The following is a 21374-nucleotide window of genomic DNA, read 5'->3' on the forward strand; positions in this document are numbered from 1 at the left end:
TCTCAGGAATACTGCCTGTGCTATGCGCATCTCAGGAAAGACAGCGGGTGCTCAGGGAGTTAAATGCATGGCTTAAGTCTTGGTGTAGAGGAGAAGGATTTGGGTTCCTAGAGCACTGGGCTGACTTTTCATTGGGGTACAAACTGTATTCTGCAGATGATTTGCACCTAAATGGAAGGGGGTCCGCTGTGCTGGGGGAGAGAATTCTAGCTGGGGTGGCGGAGTATTTAAACTAGGGCTGAGGAGGGAGGTCAATGTAGAAAAAAAAGGGGTAGCCAGGTTAGAGAGGGGTCAGACTATATTGGTGGGGGGAGAAACAGAATGTGGGGAGAGGACTAGACAACAAGATAAGGAGATCCTTTCGTTACAAAACATCAGTGTAAATAAAAGGGCCCGATTAATGTCAAATCACATTTCTAATAATAAAAGTGAAAAACTGACAGGCAAGTTAAAGTGTATGTTCACAAATGCCAGAAGTCTAGCAAGCAAAATGGGGGAGCTGGAGGCCTTGATACTGGAAGAAAATATAGATATAGTTGGTGTTGCTGAAACATGGCTGGACTCTTCACATGACTGGGCTGTAAATCTACAGGGTTTTACACTTTTTCGGAAAGACAGGACAAATAGGAAAGGTGGTGGTGTATGTCTGTATGTGAGAAGTGATATGAAGGCGAGTGTGAAAGAGACAATAGTGGGTGAATACTGTGAGGAGGTTGAAACCTTGTGGGTGGAACTAGAAAGGGAGGTAAACACTGAAAAAATTACTTTTGGTGTAATCTATAGACCCCCCAATATAACTGAGGAGATGGATGTTCAGCTATATAAACAGATGGAGCGGGCTGCACAGGCGGGTACTGTAGTGATAATGGGAGATTTTAATTTCCGGGATATTAATTGGTGTCATGGTTCAGCTTCAACTGCAAAGGGGAGACATTTCCTCAACCTGTTGCAGGAAAATTTTATGGGCCAGTTTGTGGAAGACCCGACTAGAGGTGAAGCTCTGTTGGATCTGGTCATTTCTAATAATGCAGATAGTGTTGGGAATGTCAATGTTCGTGAAAACCTCGGTAACAGTGATCACAATATAGTTAAATTTTACCTATACTGTAAAAAACAAACGCAGGCTGGGAGGGCAAAACATTTAATTTTAAGAAAGCCAATTTCCCCAGGATGAAGGCTGCAATTCAGGACATAGACTGGGAAGAACTAATGTCAAATAATGGAACAAATGATAAATGGGAGATTTTCAAATCTACTTTGAGTTATTATAGTGCAAAATTTATTCCTATAGGTAACAAGTATAAACGACTCAAATTAAACCCCACATGGCTTATACCTTCTGTGAAAGGGGCAATACATGACAAAAAAAGGGCATTTAAAAAATACAAATCTGAGGGTACAGCTGTAGCCTTTGTAAAATATAAAGAGCTTAATAAAATCTGTAAAAATGTAATAAAATTAGCAAAAATATAAAATGAAAGGCAGCTGGCCAAGGATAGTAAAACAAATTCCAAAAAATTCTTCAAGCATATAAATGCTAAAAAGCCAAGGTCTGAACATGTAGGACCCCTAGATAATGGTAATGGGGAGTTGATCACAGGGGATCAAGAGAAGGCAGAGTTACTAAATGGGTTCTTTAGCTCTGTATATACAACTGAAGAAAGAGCAGCTGATGTAGCCGCTGCCAGTGCTGTTAATATATCAGTTGATATACTGAATTGGATGAATGTAGATATGGTCCAAGCTAAATTAAATAAAATAAATGTGCACAAGGCCCCGGGACCAGATGGGTTACACCCTAGAATTCTTAAAGAGCTTAGTTCAGTTATTTCTGTCCCCCTTTTCATAATATTCAGAGAATCTCTAGCGACTGGTATAGTGCCAAGGGACTGGCGCAGTGCAAATGTGGTGCCTATTTTCAAAAAGGGCTCTAGGTCTTCCCCGGGTAATTATAGACCAGTAAGCTTAACATCCATCGTGGGGAAGATGTTTGAGGGGCTATTGAGGGACTATATACAGGATTATGTGACAATAAATAGCATTATAAGTGACAGCCAGCACGGTTTTACTAAGGACAGAAGTTGTCAAACTAACCTAATCTGTTTTTATGAAGAGGTGAGCAGAAGTCTAGACAGAGGGGCCGCTGTGGATTTAGTGTTTTTGGACTTTGCAAAGGCATTTGACACTGTCCCCCATAGACGCCTAATGGGTAAATTAAGGACTATAGGTTTAGAAAATAAAGTTTGTAATTGGATTGAGAATTGGCTCAAGGACCGTATCCAGAGGGTTGTGGTCAATGATTCCTTCTCTGAATGGTCCCCAGTTATAAGTGGTGTACCCCAGGGTTCAGTGCTGGGGCCACTATTATTCAACTTATTTATTAATGATATAGAGGATGGGATTAATAGCACTATTTCTATTTTTGCAGATGACACCAAGCTATGCAATATAGTTCAGACTATGGAAGATGTTCATGAATTGCAGGCAGATTTAAACAAACTAAGTGTTTGGGCGTCCACTTGGCAGATGAAGTTTAATGTAGATAAATGTAAAGTTATGCATCTGGGTACCAACAACCTGCATGTATCATATGTCCTAGGGGGAGCTACACTGGCGGATTCACTTGTTGAGAAGGATCTGGGTGTACTTGTAAATCATAAACTCAATAACAGCATGCAGTGTCAATCAGCTGCTTCAAAGGCTAGCAGGATATTGTCGTGTATTAAAAGAGGCATGGACTCGCGGGACAGGGATGCAATATTACCACTATACAAAGCATTAGTGAGGCCTCATCTAGAATATGCAGTTCAGTTCTGGGCTCCAGTTCATAGAAAGGATGCCCTGGAGTTGGAAAAAATACAAAGAAGAGCAACGAAGCTAATTAGGGGCATGGAGAATTTAAGTTATGAGGAAAGATTGAAAGAACTAAACCTATTTAGCCTTGAAAAAAGACGACTAAGGGGGGACATGATTAACTTATATAAATATATTAATGGCACATACAAAAAATATGGTGAAATCCTGTTCCTTGTAAAACCCCCTCAAAAAACAAGGGGGCACTCCCTCCGTCTGGAGAAAAAAAGGTTCAAGCTGCAGAGGCGACAAGGCTTCTTTACAGTGAGAACTGTGAATCTATGGAATAGCCTACCGCAGGAGCTGGTCACAGCAGGGACAGTAGATGGCTTTAAAAAAGGGTTAGATAATTTCCTAGAACAAAAAAATATTAGCTCCTATGTGTAGAAATTTTTCCTTCCCTTTTCCCTTCCCTTGGTTGAACTTGATGGACATGTGTCTTTTTTCAGCCGTACTAACTATGTAACTATGTAACTTCCTAAAGTCAGAACAGTACTCCTCAACGGGTCTCTTACCCTGACGTAAAGTCACCAGCTGACTCTCGGCAAAGGCAGTCTTGTCAGTCTCGTCATATATGAGCTCGAGAGCGGAAAAAAAAAGATCAACAGAGGAAAGTTCAGGGGCGTCAGGAGCCAAGGAGAAGGCCCATTCTTGGGGCCCGTCCTGGAGCCGGGCCATAATTATACCCACTCGCTGGCTCTCAGAACCTGAGGAGTGGGGCTTTAAACGGAAATAGAGCCTACAACTCTCCCGAAAGGAGAAAAAAGTATTTTGGTCCCCTGACAACCAGTCAGGCAACTTGAGGTGGGGTTCAAGAGGTGAGGTGGGGGGCACTACCAGGGTAGCATCATGCTGGTTGCCCTTCTGAGCCAGGGCTTGGACCTGTAGGGAGAGGCCCTGCATTTGCTGAGCCAGGGTCTCAAGGGGGTCCATAGTTGTGTCAGGGACCAGGGTAGAAAAGGTATATGGGCCTGTGATTATGTAATGACGGGGTAGGGAGACAGACAGGTGAGCCCTAATCTACCCACCACTCAGTCCCTGCCTACTTGCAACGGCCCGTTCTAGGCGACGGCGTACAACTGGGCGACAGTCCCTACGCTCAATAAGTGCACGACAGACAAACAGACAAGGGTACACAGAAGCTAAGGGGAATGGGGCAGTTGCCCACGGCAACACAGGGAGCAACAAGAGAAGTGAACGAGGTACAAATCGCAGAGCAGGAGCGTAGTCAGTAAAGCCAGGGTCAAAAATGAAGCAAGGTCAATAATCATAGCAGGAGCAGCAGAGCCAGGGAACAGAAAAGAATCACAGGCAAAGGAGGAGCAGGAAATGCAGGTATAAATAGACAGAGGGCGGGAGCTAGCTCCATCTGGCTAGGCTGTGATAGGTTCTCACACTCCTCAGCCTCCCAGCCTGACTGGTAGAAGATCGTGTCACTCTCTCAGACTTAGGAGCAGGTGCAGACTGATTACCCAAGGGCATCAACACAGAAGCTGTGTCTGGCAGATCCTTTACAAGTATATAATCTTGTTCAAATTTGTCCTGGGAATGAATAAAAGACTGCCTACAGGATACGGTTTGGACCCTTTGAGTCTCTTGTAATGTCTTTCGGAGTTTGAAATGCCCCGATGACTTTCTAACATTTTATCAATGATGTTTTCAGGGACTTATTGTATAGATTTGTAATAGACTATCTGGATGATTTCATAATTTCAGACAATCTTGAGGAGCATCGCAAACATGTCAGCACCGTACAACAACTACTTCAAAAACATTGCGTATACATCAAGACTGTTAGTCTGTGTTCACACAGGGTGGACACACTATGTAATAGCACGCAGCGCATCGGGCTTGTGCGCCGCAGAGAATTCCAAGCGAAAAAGCGCACCAAACTGTGGTGCAGTTTTTCACCTGGAATGTCCGTTGCGGAAAACTGCAGCACTTAGCCGGCCTGCTAACCTGTGATTGGCTGCATCCGCATGGGATGAAGCGTCATCCGAGGAGGCCGGCCCTCTAACGTCATCGAAGCCGGCCTCCTGGGATAATGTGATAATGAGGGAGGAACACAGGCTTCTCGGTAAGTATGAGATTTTTTTTTTTCCTAATTTGCATTTTTTGCAGCGGAATCGCAACTGCTATTGCGGGATTTACCTCCCCATTAAATTCAATGGGGAAAACCTGCAACAAATAAGCAGCGTTTACGCAAATACAATTGACATGCTGCGGAATAAAATTACGCACCGCAGGTCAATTTATTAGCGATTTTTCTGTTTAGTATTTACGCAGCCTGTGGATGACATTTGTATTATCTCATCCACTTTGCTGCTACTGTATATTTGCTGTGGATTTTCCGCGACTAAATCCATTGCAGAAAAAACGCAGTATTTACGCAACGTGTGAACTTACCGTTATTGTTTGGCCAATACCAAAAAATGAAAAAGAATACAGAGATTGATTGATTGAATTTGATAAGTTTAACACAAAGTTAATTTGAGACCTTTCCAAGATAATTGCACCAATTACTCAAATGAAGAATGTTGGCTTTAATTGGACAACTGACACTCAGGATGCTTTCAATAAATTAAAGACTCTATCTACATCAGCGCCCAAATGAATTCATCCAACTCCAGAGTAATTTTTAACTGTGGAGGTTGATGCATCTGATTCTGCAGTGGGGGAAGTCTTGTCTCGGTAGGGTAGAGACAAGATGTTGCGGCACCCTTGTTCTTATTCTTCTCGTCAAATGTCCTCATCTGAAAGAACTATGATATTGGAAATAAAGAACTGCTAGCCATAAAAAATGCATGAGAGACATCTTTTGGAGGGAACTGCTAATCCTGTGACTGTATTTACTGTTTATAGAATTATGGAATTCCTCCGTCATGCTAAAAGATTATCCTTAAGACAAGCAAAATGGAGTTTATACTTTTTAAAATTTAATCTTGTGAAAACTTATCCTAAATCAAAAAATGGTAACAGCAGTGTGACTGCAGTAGGGGCCACTTAATCAAAAGATAAAAATGAAAATGACAGATTGCTCAGTCATCCTTCAAAGAATGTCAATCTCTTCTTCAAAGATGGATCCTGGATGCAACTGTATTGTTTCTATTCAACGGAAACAGCACAACTTAATGTTCTAAAATTAGTACATGATTCTAATGTGGCTGGAAATTGAAAGAGGCTCTGTCGCCAGATTATAAGTGACAATTTATGAACAATTTTAGATTTATGCTAATTAGTTCTTAACTGGTTCCCGACCGCTGGCTGTGTATTTTCACGTCAGCGGTCAGGGTCCTTAAAACCCGCGCCATAGACTATTTACGGCGCGGGTTTTAACTTGCTGCCTGAGCGATCGGGCAGCTGAATGTCGGGTCTCCGGCTGTCAGTGACCCTGAGGAGAGGATAGAAGCAGCTTTCGCTGCTTCTGTCTTCTCCGATCTCTTCTACGCAGCGTTCAATGAGCGCTGTGTATAGGAATAGAGGCAGCGGCCGCGATATTGGTCCCGGTGATCATGTGACTGGTCACATGATCGCCGGGTGCCGTTAAAGGCAGACTGCTGCTGGGTCTTGCTAGACCCAGCACAGCACTATTAGTGACAATAGTCACTATGAGAGGGCTGATTTCCACTGTAACTAGGGCTGTTGTGCCCTAGTTATAGTAAAAAGCTATAAATGGGGGGGAGCTCACGTCCTTTTGAAATTATTATTTTTTTTAAAAAACAATGGCCAGATATAACATAGCAGCAGCAGCCGCCTAGCATTACCAGGGTGGGAAGGCCCTCGGTTTATGGCCCTTTGTCAGCCTAATAATACCAGCCTGCGGCCGCCCCAGTGCCCATCCATCACAACAGATGGTTGGGTACTGGATTGTACCCGGCTCTTACCGATACCCCTGTTGGCGGTGGGTACCGTGGTAATAATGTGGGTTAGTGCTAGCTTTTTACTGGCTAACACGAAGTCCAGCCTTACTAATGGACGTTGTCAAACAGACAACTGGTATTACTAAGGCGCTAATAAAGTATTAAAAAAACAGAAGACATAAGAAAATATTTTTATTGAAATAAAAACTCCCCCACACAACCCTCGTTAACCATTTTATTAAAAACAAAAAACCGTAGTTCATCGCAGTAGTCCAATGAATCTACGACGTAGTCCAATAGGTCCAGCGGAACCTGCAAAACAGAAAAAATAAAGTTAGTGATATGAAAAATATAAACACTTATACTCACCTACAGCGACTTCTATCTTCTCCCCACAGTAACTACTAGAGGAGCCTGCACGCACCCCCCTACACACACATCCCCACGCAAGTCATCACACAACCCCCCACAAGCACCCTGCACACAACCCCCCCCCCACAGACAACCCCCAACAGCACCCTGCATGCACTCCCCCACACACACATGCCCATGCAAACCATCACACAACCCCCCCACAAGCACCCTGCACACAACCCCTCCACAGACACCCCCCAACAGCACCCTGCATATACCCCCCACACACACGCCCACCATCACACAACCCCCCCACAAGCACCCTGCACACAACCTCCCCCACACAGTGGTGGGAGTTGTGTGTGGCGTGGTTGCATGCTTGGGGGGTATGTGTGTGTGTGTGCGTGTGTGTGTGTATGAACACACTACACACAGCTCTGCTGCGAGGCCGCAAACACAGCTCTGCTGCGCGGCCGCACACCCAGCTCTGCTGCGTGGCCGCACACACTCTGCTACGCGGCCGCACATAGCTCTGCTACACACACACACAAACACACAGCTCTGCTACTCGGCCACACATAGCTCTGCTACACACACACACAGCCCTGCTACACACATACACAGCTCTGCTACACACACAGCTATGCTACTCACACACACAGCTCTGCTACACACACACAGCGCTCTGCTACACACACAACGCTCTGCTACACACACATACAGCTCTACTACACACACAGCTCTACTACACACACACAGCTCTTCTACACACACAGCGCTCTGCTACACACATACAGCGCTCTGCTACACACACACAGTGCTCTGCTACACACACACAATTCTCTGCTACACACACACAGCTCTGCTACACACACACACACACACACACAGCTCTGCTAAACACACATACACACACACAATTACAGCAGGTGTGCAAGGGGGCCACGAGGGGGGCACGAGGGGGATCACGGGGGGCCGTGAGGGGGGTCGCGGGGTGTTCGTTGCAAGAGGGGCTGCACGAGGGGGGCCGCGAGAGAGAGAGACAGACATACACACACCTTGGAAGTGAACAATGATGGTGTATCCAGCACTCGGTATAAAAGTTAAATGGTTTATTTGGTCATGTTAAAACAAAAGATTTAAAACAAAAATCAAATAAACCATTTAACTTTTATACCGAGTGCTAGATACACCATCATTGTTCACTTCCATAGCCTTGCATACCTGCTGTCGACACAGGACTACGCTGGGGGTATTTTTAAGCACCTGCAGCATTTGGATGAAATCAACTTGCATCATATAACGCATTGAAAACGCATTGGAAACGTGGTGAGCAAACTTTCTGTAATACACACTTTCTCTTTCTAATACACACACCTTACCTGCAGTGTGGCCGGCCTTCAAAATGGCGCTGGCTTTCCCCCAACAAACCAGCTTCTATGCTGGGTTGCTCTGAAGTGCACCTGCGCAGAACAGAGTGAGATAGCAGAAGCGCAGGACGCAATGAACAGGAGCTGTTCATTATGTCCTATGCCCTGTAGCTGCCGTATTCCATCTGTGTATGTGTCGTTAAGAGACATATACACAGATGACAAAAAACATGGTAGCCCCCAGTAAAGTAAGAAAGTGTTAATCAAAAAAACATTTCATGTGAAAAAATAAATAAAGTCAATATAATATTTTATTAAATAAAAGCACAAAAATGTATAAAAAAAAAAAAAAACTCATGACACCTTTCCTTTAAGAAGGATATCCAAAAATATGTTTCTTCATGTGTGCATAAGCTCAAAATAAAACTCCACGCTTTTCTCCTTTATGTTTGGTACAGCCATTACCCATTCCATCTTGCCTTAGGGGCTCAATGTCTATGGATTTTGTTGTTGACCTTCCTCTTTCCAATTAAATGAACCCTCTTCTGGTTGTCGTAGACTGTTTCCCAAAGATGGCTGATTTTACCCCAATCAAGGGTCTACTTACTTTGGGACAAACTGTTGAACTGATGATTCAGTTAATATTCAAATGATATGGAATTTCTGTTGTGGTCTCTGGTCGAGGGATACAGTTCACTTCTAAATTCTGGAAAAGTTTTTGCTCAGCTCTTGGAAAAGTACATGTGTCTTCTGTCTTACATCGAATTAGAGAGGAGTAGAAGAGGGGGTTGGGGAAAGGGGGTTTAACATTAAAATATAACTTTTAGTAAATTGACTAAGATATCACAGAGTACACAAAATAAATAAAATAGAGTAATATTATTACCCTTCGGAATCATAGGTTGGATATCCCTAATTTGTCAACCAACGTAAATTAAGAAGACTTCTTTTAAGATCCAAAAATTCTTATTCATTATTGTAGTCCCAATGTGTACCACCTTTAGTGGATTATTTTTAGAAGGAAGGGGAACATTAGAGAAATAAATATAGGGTCAAAATTTACTAGTAGCCCGGCTGTAGTGGGTATGGTTTACCATACAGGAATAGGATGAATGGGCCCTTTAAGAACACCCTATCTAACTTGTCAGATCCAGGTGACTGATGTTATATTATTTTGACATTTTTTTTATAACTTGCCAAGTGGGAATGAGGAGGGATAGTAGATTACATAGCTTGGAATCAGATGTTAATTATGTGGGAACTTAAATATTATCAGTGATGTTTGTGACTTAGGGTTGGTGAAATAACTGTTTAGGTTTGGGTCTCTATCGTTCATCTCCTAAGGTGCTGCTGAGAGCGGGCTCATTCAAGCCTACCTATGTACTGGGTAGCAGTCACGGCAAAATCAGTTGTCCCGCTGTGGGAGTGGTGGTAGATCATACCACTTTCTCCCTCTGCATATTTGTGAATAGGCATGCCGATTAACTGCCGGGTTAACATGCAGCTGTCATGCACATCTATGGTTCAGTCAGAGCGGCGTGGCTCACCGCCGTTCGACTGAACTATCTCCCCAAGCGGTCACTAAGTAGACCGAATTGGGGAATAGTTGGCTAACCTCTAGGAACGTATTCTAAGCTATCCCTCAATTCATCTGTCCCTGTTCTACAGCCGAGGCTCGCCGAGGCTGATTCGGCTTCTTTTAGGGGCCTTACATTCAAAATAAGATGGACAAACTGAAAGAATTGATCATACTCTTGAACATTACCTTTGATGTTTCATTAGTTATCTTCAGGATTAGAGATGAGCGAACCGGGACAACCGAACCCGGTTTCGGTCCGAACTTCCGGTAAAGTTCGGTTCGCAGCGAATCCGAACTTCACCGGGTTCGGCCGAACCCGTTTTGACCGAACCCGGTCAAAAACATTATACAAATCGGGAGCCACTTATCTCTATCAATCACTGATAGAGAAAAGAGGCTGCTGATTAAAAATAAAATAAAAAGCATTTCATACGTACCCGGTCGTTGTCTTGTTGACGAGTCCCTCTTCTTCCTCCAGTCCGACCTTTTCTGACGCGGCAGCCTGTGATTGGCTGCAGAGGCCTCTGCAGCCTGTGATTGGCTGCAGAGGCCGCGGCAGCCTGTGATTGGCTGCAGCGCTCACAAGGCTGCATCGTCATCAAGGAATGTCGGGCCGGATGTCGAGAGGGACGCGTCACCAAGGCAACGGCCAGGAGACCGGACTGGAGGAAGCAGAAAGTTCTCGGTAAGTATGAACGTCTTTTTTTTTACAGGTACTGTGATCGGTAGTCACTGTCCAGGGTACTGAAACAGTTACTGCCGATCAGTTAACTCTTTCAGCACCCTGAACAGTGACTATTTAGTGTATGTGCACACACACTAATTACGTCCGTAAATGACGGACGTATTTCGGCCGCAAGTACCGGACCGAACACAGTGCAGGGAGCCGGGCTCCTAGCATCATACTTATGTACGATGCTAGGAGTCCCTGCCTCTCTGCAGGACAACTGTCCCGTACTGTAATCATGTTTTCAGTACGGGACAGTAGTTCCACGGAGAGGCAGGGACTCCTAGCATCGTACATAAATATGATGCTAGGAGCCCGGCTCCCTGCAGGGTGTTCGGTCCGGTACTTGCGGCCGAAATACGTCCGTCAATTACGGACGTAATTAGTGTGTGTGCACATACCCTTACTGACGTCGCCTAGCAACGCTGCCGTAATGACGGGTGCACACCTGTAGCCACCCATCATTACGGGGCCTCATGCACACGACCATAAAAACACCCGTTATCACGGGTCGTAATTACGACCCGAAATAGCGGGCCCATAGACTTCTGTTAGCCACGGGTACCTTCCCGTTTTCTCACGGGAAGGTGCCCGTGCCGTTAAAAAGATAGAACATGTTCTATTTTTTTATTTTACGGGCCGTGCTCGTAATTACGACTCGTAAGTACGAGCACGGCCGGCCGGCCACGGGCAGCTGGCCGCTTTTGCGAACCGTGCTGTCATTATAATTATAGCAGCACGGCCCGTAAAATAGAACATGTTCTATTTTTTTAACGGCACGGGCACCTTCCCGTGAGAATACGGAAAGGTACCCGTGGGTAACAGAAGTCTATGAGCCCGTTATTGCGGGTCGTAATTACGACCCGCAATAACGGGTGTTTTTACGGTCGTGTGCATGATGGGAGCACGGCTCGGAAAAACGAACGGCTGCCCGTGCTCATCTCCTGAAATAATCTGTGCTGCCTTAAACTCTGTGGACAGGTCAGGATCCTGTTTCTTTTAAATGCTGCTAGGGAACCCGCTCGATCCACTATATAAGGCTACGCTACAGTGCAGCATTTAAAAGAAACAGGATCCTGACCTGTCCACAGAGTTTAAGGCAGCACAGAGTATTTCAGGAGATGAGCGTGCAGATTCAGTGCTGTTGTGAACTCTGCTCTTACCATTACGTAGCTCTCAGTCTGTTATCTCTCCTCCACTCCTGTCCTCAAGAACACCTTCACATGATTGGCAAGTCACCACGTAATGGTAAGAGCAGAGTTCACAGCAGCACAGAGTATTTCAGGAGATGAGCGTGCGGATCTTGTGCGTGGTGGTGACTTGCCAATCATGTGAACGTGTTATAGAGGACAGGAGTGGAGGAGATGTAACAGACTGAGCTACGTAATGGTAAGAACAGAGTTCACAGCAGCACAGAGTATTTCAGGAGAGGAGCGTGCAGATTCAGTGCTGCTGTGAACTCTGCTCTTACCATTACGTAGCTCAGTCTGTTACCTCTCCTCCACTCCTGTCCTCAATAACACCTTCACGTGATTGGCAAGTCACCACCCCGCACAAGATCCGCACGCTCATCTCCTGAAATACTCTGTGCTGCTGTGAACTCTGCTCTTACCATTACGTGGTGACTTGCCAATCATGTGAAGGTGTTCTGGAGGACAGGAGTGGAGGAGAGGTAACAGACTGAGAGCTACGTAATGGTAAGAGCAGAGTTCGCAGCAGCACTGAATCTGCACGCTCATCTCCTGAAATACTCTGTGCTGCCTTAAACTCTATGGACAGGTCAGGATCCTGTTTCTTTTAAATGCTGCACTGTAGCGCAGCCGTATATAGTGGATCGAGCGGGTTCCCCAGCAGCATTTAAAAGAAACCGTGTTTGTGTATGTGTGTGTTTGTGTATATATGTGTGTTTGGGTATGTGACTTTGTCTGTTTTTGTTTTTATATGTGTGTGTGTATATATGGGTGTGTTTGTGTATATGTGTTTTGTGTATATGTTTGTGTATATATGGGTGTATTTGTGTATATGTTTGTGTGTAGATGTTTGTGTGTGTTTTTGTATATGTGTATATGTGTGTATATGGGTGTGTGTTTGTGTGTATATATGGGTGTGTTTGTGTATATGTGTTTGTGTATATGTGTGTTTGGGTATGTGTGTTTTTGTTTGTATATGTGTTCGTGTATGTGTGTATAACTGTGTGTGTGTGTGTTTGGATATGTGTGTTTTTGTTTGTATATGTGTGAGTTCGTGTATATGTGTGTGTTTGTCTGTTTATGTGTGTGTGTATATCTTGTTGTGTTTGTGTATATATGTGTGTGTCTGTGTATGGTTGTTTGTTTGTGTGTGCGTGTATATATGTGTGTAGGTGAGTAGAAGTATTGGTATTGTTCACATTGATAACTGTTTTTTTATGTTGTTGCAGATTTTGATGTACCGATTGGACTACATCTACGATTCGTTGGACTACTGCGTAGATCTGCGTTTTTTCAAATTTTAATAAAATGGTTAACGAGGGTTTTGTTGGGGATTTCTTATTTCAATAAAAAAGAATTGTCTTTGTGTTTTTTTTTTCAAACTTTATTAGTGCCTAGATAATGGCAGTTGGCTGATTGACAGCGTCCATTATTAAGGCGGTACTTAGTGTTAGCCGGTGCAGAGGCTAGCACTAACCACCCATTATTACCCCGGTACCCACCACCACCAGGGGTGCCGGGAAGAGCTTGGTACGATCCAGTACCCAACCATCTGTTGTGATGGTCGGGTACTGGGGCGGCCGTAGGCTGGTATTATGAGGCTGGGAAGGGCCAAAATCAGTGGACCTTCCCACCCTTGTAATGCTAGGCTGCTGCTGCTGTGTTGTATCGGGCTGGTTATAAAAATGGGGGGGACCCCCACGTCGTTTTTTTTTGGAATTTAACAAATTTAGCAATAGACGGGTCCCCCACATTTTTAATAACCAGCCATATACAAGGCCGCAGCAGTCTGGCATTACATGGGTGGGAAGGGCCACTGGTTTTGTCCATTCCCAGGCTAATAACACTGTGTTGTATGTGGCTGGTTATGATAAATTGGGTGGAACCCCATGTCTTTTTTTAAAAAAAAATGTAAATAAATAAATAATTTAAAAAAATGACGTGGGGTCCCCCCCCACTTTTATAACCAGCCAGATACAACACAGCAGCAGCAGCCTAGCATTACAAGGGTGGGAAGGTCCACTGTTTTTGGCCCTTCCCAGCCTCATAATACCAGCCTGCGGACGCCCCAGGGCCCGACCATCACAACAGATGGTCGGGTACTGGATCGTACCTGGCTCTTCCCGGCACCCCTGGTGGTTTTGGGTACCGGGGTAATAATGGTGGTTAGTGTTAGCCTCTGCACCGGCTAACACTAAGCCTCGCATTAGTAATGGATGTTGTCACTCAGACAGCGGCCATTACTAAAGTGGTAATAATAAAATTTGAAAAGAAAAAGACAAAGATATAGATAAAATATTTTATTGAAATAAAGCACCCCCAACACAACCCTCATTAACCATTTTATTGTAGAAAAAAAACCGTCATCGAAGTAGTCCTCGAAACCGACGTAGTCCAAACACCAAACCTGTAAAAAAATAAAATAATGAAATAAAACATGTTGTAGGCTTAGATTCAGTTTAATGTGTGATACTGACTGTTATACCATGTATAGAAGCCTGCCGCGAAGTTGACTTAGATACAGGGCGCCAGCAGACAGTATCATACATGGCCATACATACATATATACATGCAAACTATCATACATACATGCATACACACACACATGAAAACATACATACATACAAACAAACATGCAAAGATACATACATACATATATACAAGCATGCACAAATATACATGCAAACATAAATACATGCAAACATAATTACATACATGCACATATATAAACATACATGCAAACATACATGCAAAAATAAAAACATGCAAACATACATACATGCACATATATACATACATACATGACAACATACATACAAACATACATGACAACATACATACATGCAAACATACATACATGCAAACATACATACACACATGCAAACATATATACATGCAAATATACATACAAACATGCACATGTATACATACATGCCAACATACATGCAAACATACATGCACATATATACATACATACATGACAACATACATACATGCAAATATACATACATACACACATGCACATATATACATACCAACATACATGCACATATATACATACATGACAACATACATACATACATGACAACATACATACATATATATATATATATATATACACACATGCAAATATACATACATTCATGCAAACATACATGCAAACATACATACAAATATACATACACACATGCACATATATACATACATGACTACATACATACATACATACATACATGACAACATACATGCAAAAATACATACATGCAAATATATACATGCAAATATACATACAAACATGCACATATATACATACATGCCAACATACATGCAAACATACATGCACAGATATACATACATACATACATGCCAACATACATACATGCCAAAAAATAATAATAATACGTTCATACTTACTTTCCTCCTGTCCGGCCTCCAGCGATGACGTTTCATTCATGTCGCCGCTGCAGCCTGTGATTGGCTGCAGAGGCGGTCACGTGGGATGAAGCGTCATCCTGACGTGCGTGACCGCCACTACAGCCTGTGATTGGCTGCAGCGGCGAAAGGGATGAAACGTCATCGCTGGAGGCCGGACAGGAGGAAAGTAAGTACGAACGTATAATTTTTATTTTTTTATTACATTTAAATGGTATTTTCCGCGCGCCGAGCATGTACTGTGAAGGTTGCTGAAAGAGTTAGTGCAGCCCATTAACTCTATCAGCACCCTGGACAGTAGCATGCTCGGCGCACGTAAGTGACAGGTTCGGTCAGAACTAGTTCGGTCCGAACCGAACTTTTTTGTGAAATTCGGCGAACTAGCCGAACCGAACTTTTGATAAGTTCGCTCATCTCTATTCAGGATGTCTGGTTGAATTACTTACTCACAACTGAGTTTGCATATAACAAAGTCATTTCTATACTAATAAAGGCCTTCGCCCACTTTTCATTCCTGATTTACCAAATTCAACCTCCCTTTCAGCAGTGATTGGACCTTTGATTAAATACAACAGGTTAAAAAAAAGATTGTTGAGCACTTGCACAAAGCTAAAAATAAAATGGAAATAGGGCGCTGACAAGCACCGGAAAGTAACTTCTGCTTTTCATGTTGGGGATAAAGTGTGACTGTCACAAACAGCGCTGATTGCGCTGTTACTCATCTCTCCATACTCTGGCCTCCTTCTCACGGTTACATGCATAGGCGACCAGTGCATGCCGCTGGTATCACTAATAAAACACCATCTGACCCTGCTGGAATCCTTTACTGTTATGCTTCTTTAAAGTCCTTGGGCTTGTGAACACACCTTATTGGTTTAACTCTCTAAGGGCACATACAGTTGAATTCGGCTACGGACAGTCCACAGTGGAATTTTGCAGCAGTCGGTTTTTACATTTGTTTCTATAAATTTTTAGGAAACAGACGTTGCGGAAAATAACTGTGCGGAAATTAGACAGTGTTGCAGAATTGTCCCTCTGCAGCATGCTCCTTACATTGCGGAGAAAGCAGAATTTCACTGCAGATTTCAGCCTTTGCAATGCAAAAATTGAAATCTGTGGCAAGTCCGCTGTGATATCTGCAACGTCTGCATTACCTGTCAAATATGCAAATGTTGGTGCAGATTCGTTGCGTAATTGCGACGAATCTGCACAAACATTTGCAGCGGAAAAATTCTGCCACGTCTGAACATGGCCTAATGGTTCAACCTTGCTTCACCTTCATCATACAGCTTTCCCAGGCTACTTTAGGGACTCTCCTTATTCACTTTGGGCCAGACCAATTTAGTTTGTGTGTTACTTGTGATGTGAATTGAAGTATTACTGTTTTGGATTTTCTAATATTGACCTGACCTGCTTCCTGACTTTGATTATTGACCTTCTGCCAGTTCCCTGTATTGACCAAGCTCTGCCTGCCCAGACCTTTGCTGGCCTGTCAATAATAACCGTCTTCTGTGAAGTTATCACATATTGGAGTCTTCATTTCTGTACACGTCAGCCGTTGCTAATGGAGATCACTCCAGGGTAGCGACCCAGAGATTCTCATCAATGAAGTACAGATCCCTGTAGTGGGGTAAAAGGGTGAAAACCTGGAAATCCCTTAGACTATGCTCCCTGGATTATCCCCAATCCAAATGAGGGTTCACAACTCCCTCCTTTTGCTTCGTGACAGGGGCTTCCCACAAAAACTGTAAAACTGCAAGTACCTTGTTAAAAATTGGGCCAAAAATATATTGGGCCATTTCAAATTTCTGCTCAAATTAATGAAGTCACTTTCCGTTTAAAACTTCCTTAGACTATGAAGGTACATCCTGTGAAGGGGAAAACTGCACAGAGTTTGTATAATCCTGGATGTTAACCCCTTCCTGCTGCAGCCACTGTTGACCTTCCTGACAGAGCCTCATTTTTCAAATCAGACAGGAAAAATTAGCTTGATACATTCATTGCTTATTTGTGAAAATTTGCATTTTTCTCAATTTAAATGTAAGACAGATAGTTATTCCACACAAAATAGTCACTAATTAACATTTCCCATATGTCTTTTTTTTATGGTGGCATTGTTTTTTAAACATCCTTTTATTTTTCAAGAACGTTATAAGGCTTATAAGTTGTTGTTTTTTTTTGTTTTGTATTTTAGTCTTTAAATAATTTATTTCAATAAAATGAATAACAGAAAAAACAATGATTTCAATATAAGGTCACAGGGATACATATTCTGTGATCCCTGACCCTAATTAGAATACATTGAACCCTCCCTTTTTTGGGCGCACAGAAAAAAAAAATCAAAATACATATTGTGGTTTTAATCGAAAAAATTATAGCTGTCTTGTTTAGCAAATAAACACTTCATCAGTTTTCCCCATGGTTTCCTCTGAACTCCTTCCCTCTGATAAATATGTAGCCATTCAAATGTAGTAAAAAACTTTAAAGGTAATGTGTCGCTAGAATTTTTTTTATTTTTTTGTTAAACAGTTAGTATATATATGATTAGACATTGTTCTATTTTTTTTAAACATTTTTTCACAAGTCAGGAAATATTATAAATTAGATTCTAATTTATAACATTTCCATGTGCTGGTCACTAGAGGGAGCAATTCCCCAAATTGCAGCATTGGCATGTGGTAAAGCAACCTCATTGCTTTATGCTGCAAAATTGGAAAAGACACACTCGCTCTAGTGTGCTCAATTAATCCCCCTCCTTTATCCTGGCTAGTGCCAGGAGAAATGAGGGGGTTGATTGTTCAAACCTCCTACACTGTGTGCCGCCATTTTTTGAGCGAATGCACAGTGTAGTAGGCTTACATACAGTGGTAATCACACAGTAAAACACGAACATACACAAACATAACTTACCTGCTCCTGCCGCCGCTCCCTCTGCTCCGTCCGCTCCCTCCACTACTAGTCCTTGCTTCTGTCCGGAAGCCGCGACCGGAAGTAGTCATCTTACTGTCCGGCCGCGGCTTCTGGTCCACATGAAAATGGCGCCGGATGTCGCTCGGCTGAAGACCTTCCTTTTGGACTGTGTGGGAGCGGCGCATGCGCCGTTCCCACACAGACGGCATACACCATAGTGAATGGAACGGCTCCCGTTCGCATTCTCTATGGGGATGTATGTGCCGTATTCCATCTCTGTATGTGTCGATAATCGACACATACAGAGATGAAAAAAAAATGGCAGCCCCCATAGTGAAGTAAAAGTTAGAAAAAAGAAAAAAGTAAAACACAAACACACAAATAAATAAAATGTATTTTAATAACACACTAAAAGCAAATTTCTATTAAAATTTTTTTTTCCGCGACACCTGTCCTTTAACAGATTTAATAACTCATTATAGGCTGGTTTGTGGGGTTTTAGCCAAGCATTCAAGATGGTCTTTTTCACTGTCAATATTAATAGCACAATAATTCTCTTTATTTCTATTTAGTTTGACTCAGCATTGAAGATGAAATCCACGGATTCATAACTAAGGACTTGTCTACTACAGTATTAATAAGTGAGACTACTTGGTTCCAAAAGATCTGAATCTGTGGACACTCCCACAAAGAATGTTATAGTCCAGCTTTGAGAAGTGAGCATTTTGGACATGCATCAGTTGGACTTTGTTGGTCTCGGGATTTTGACAGCTCAATTTTCTTGCGTTCGAACCCCACATTAAAAGCAGTATAAACTCTAAAACTTATTTTTCATTGAAGTTCTCTTAATGTCTGTGTAATGATGGGGGTAGGGAAACGGACAAGTGAGCCCTAATCTACCCACCACTCTGTCCCTGCCTACTTGAAACGACCCGCCCTAGGCGACGGGGTACAACTGGGCAGCGGTCCCTACGCTCAGTAAGTGCACGAGACAAACAGACAATGGTAAACAAAGCTAAGGGGAAAGGGGAAGTTGCCCACGGAAACACCGTGAGCAACAAGAGTGGTGAACGAGCCGAGTCAAACCAGGAGTGTACGAGGTACCAAACGCAGAGCAGGAGAGTAGTCAGTAAGCCAGGGTCAGTATGGAGCAGGACCAAATAGTCAGAAGCTGTAGCTGGGCCAGGAAACCACACGAGAAGAATCACAAGCAAAAGAAGAACAGGAAAGGCAGGTATAAATAGACAGAGGGCGGGAGCTAGCTCCGTCTGGCCAGGCTGTGATAGGCTCTCCCACTCCTAAGCCTGCCAGCCTGAGTGGTGGAAGCTGGAGTCAGTCTCAGAGTCATAGACTCAAGTGCAGACTGATTGCCTATGGGCGTATACACAGAAGTTGTGCCTGGCAGATCCTTTACAGTCTGAGATTTTACCGCTATATTGGTATTTTTCCAACCCTTATATATTTTTCCCTGGATCTCAAGTGGTGATATTTTAATATCTGGGAGAGTTTCTTTTGCCCATTTTTCAAAACAATTAGAATTTAACTCTTTATAATTTCTCTTAGAGATATGTAATATGTGATAGATACGAGATATTGAGGTTTTAACTCCTGCATTTGGTATTATTTTATGAAAATCTGATTGATTCCAGAGATTAGGATGGTCTCTACACAACTGATACATTAAGTCTCTCCACTGGTAATAATATAATCAGTCTTTATTTGAGATTGAAAATTCATCTAGCATTTCACGGAAAGTGTAAATCATTCCATTTTCTTGATGAATCACTTGAATTATAGATTTCAACCCGCATTGTTGCCATTTTAAAATGACTCTTTTGGGCATAATAGTCACTAATACAGGATGCTCTCCTATTATGGAAAACCTAGTAATGTGGGGTGAAATTTTATTTCTTTGTTTTTTATTATGAAAGGTATCATTTGGAATGTATATAAGATTTTCGGAAGTAGTACCATTTTCACCAATGACATTCTTCCAAACAGAGAGAGTGGCAAGTCCCTCCATATTAGTAAAGATTTTCCAACGTTGGATAATAACGTCTGTATATTGTTTTTGTAGATAAATTCTTCAGATCGTCCCATCCTAACTCCTAAATATTTTATTTCTTGTTTGGCAATTTTTAATCCCTGTTTCTGAAGTTCCGGATGTTCCCTATTATTTTGTGCTTCATCAAGGAACAGTACCTCCGTTTTTTAATAGTTAATTTTAAAGCCTGATAGGGGGCTATATTTATTAAGAATATTCATAACTCTACGAAGGTCTTTATCTACATTATGTAAAAAAAAAAAAGGTCATCAGCAAACATTGCCACTTTAACTTCGTAGTTGTTCATTTTAATTCCCTGTATATAATCATTTTGTATGATAGATCTATCTATAGGCTCTGTACATAAATTAAATAATAAAGGAGATAGTGGGCATCCCTGTCTGGTTCCTCTTGATAATTTGAAGCTCGGTGTAATAAGCCCTGGAATAGATATATGAGCTGTAGGAGAATGATATATTGCTTGTATCATATTGACAAATTGCCTGTAATACAGTTTTTTATAAGCACCAAGTTGAGCAGAGGCGTAGCTAGGTTCTCCAGCACCCGGGGCAAAGATTCAGTTTGGCGCCCCCCCCCCCCCAACCTCTTTCCCGACATCTCCTTCCCCCTCGCCGTGTTTGTTTTCTCTACCAATCGACGTGTCAGTTCTTTTCCACATTTCTTTTTATGTAACGCGAGCATAAAAACATTTGTACATTTTACAAGCAATATGGTTCTATACACAACACCAGAACCAAGCTCAGTACATATATACAACACCAGCACAAATACAGCTCAATTTAGTGCAACCCCTGCTGTAAAACTACAGCTCCCAGCATGGCCCAAACAATGGTAAGGATATGCTGGGAGATGCTGTTTCACAAAAAATAAATCATTTCATAATCATACCACCCATCATCTCGCTGCAGATCATACAGTGACTACAGTGCTGATTAGAGGCAGAATAAACACTTAGGGTATGTTCACACGAGGTCATTACGTCCGTAATTGACGGATGTATTTCGGCCGCAAGTACCGGACCGAACATAGTGCAG

At 42.6% G+C, this 21374-nt stretch overlaps 1 long non-coding RNA gene across 1 annotated transcript in view; it reads left to right on the top strand.

The window, feature by feature from the left end:
* Positions 1-19062, top strand: part of LOC142742614 (uncharacterized) — a 101718-nt gene extending 82656 nt beyond the window's left edge. The window contains exon 3 of the long non-coding RNA XR_012881412.1: positions 18848-19062. This is a non-coding gene — a long non-coding RNA (uncharacterized LOC142742614). The remainder of the gene's footprint in view (positions 1-18847) is intronic.
* Positions 19063-21374: the final 2312 nt, after the last annotated feature.

This window comes from Rhinoderma darwinii, chromosome 1 (genome assembly GCF_050947455.1).
Source record: "Rhinoderma darwinii isolate aRhiDar2 chromosome 1, aRhiDar2.hap1, whole genome shotgun sequence".
NCBI lineage: Eukaryota > Metazoa > Chordata > Amphibia > Anura > Rhinodermatidae > Rhinoderma > Rhinoderma darwinii.